Source organism: Gadus macrocephalus, chromosome 4, assembly GCF_031168955.1.
Source record: "Gadus macrocephalus chromosome 4, ASM3116895v1".
Classification (NCBI taxonomy): domain Eukaryota; kingdom Metazoa; phylum Chordata; class Actinopteri; order Gadiformes; family Gadidae; genus Gadus; species Gadus macrocephalus.
Window position 1 is genome coordinate 223,683 of NC_082385.1, and position 711 is coordinate 224,393.

Below are 711 nucleotides of genomic sequence, written 5' to 3' on the forward strand. Positions count from 1 at the left end.
AGAGACGGACATAGGGTGAGAAAAAGAGAGACATGCCACCAGCAGGATCAAACAGGCCACACATGGCATCCCACTGAACAGTTTTTATCTGATTTACTTAAGGAGGGTGGACTAGTTATAATGTGCAAATGAATAACTTCCTATTCGGCTCCCTACAAAATACAAAAGACCTCTTCCTCAGGTCTTTCTTTACAGTAAAAAATTGGTTGTTATTAAACTCTGAAAAAATAAGGCACATTTTTCCGGTTCAATTCCGGTTGTCCATCTTGTTTGTTGTATATTTCTGCCCTCGTAACCTTCAATAGTGAAGCAGCTCCACATGGGAATACCGAGTTATTTCCAATGGAACTTCAGCCCCAGTACCCAGAATGTCATATGACCAGCAGCGATCATTAGTCTGGTCTCAGTATCTCCACCTTCTCAACTGACCCCTCTCTATCTCTTTCGGTCTCCCAGCCCTCCCTCTTACACACACACACACACACACACACACACACACACACACACACACACACACACACACACACACACACACACACACACACACACACACACACACACACACACACACACACACACACACACACACACACACACACACACACACACAGTTCTCTAGCCGATTCATTCGCACAGTGCTTTGCAACAACAACAATGTGCACGTGCACCGACAGGGACCCATTCGTCTTCCTGCCGTGCACGGTGCTCAAC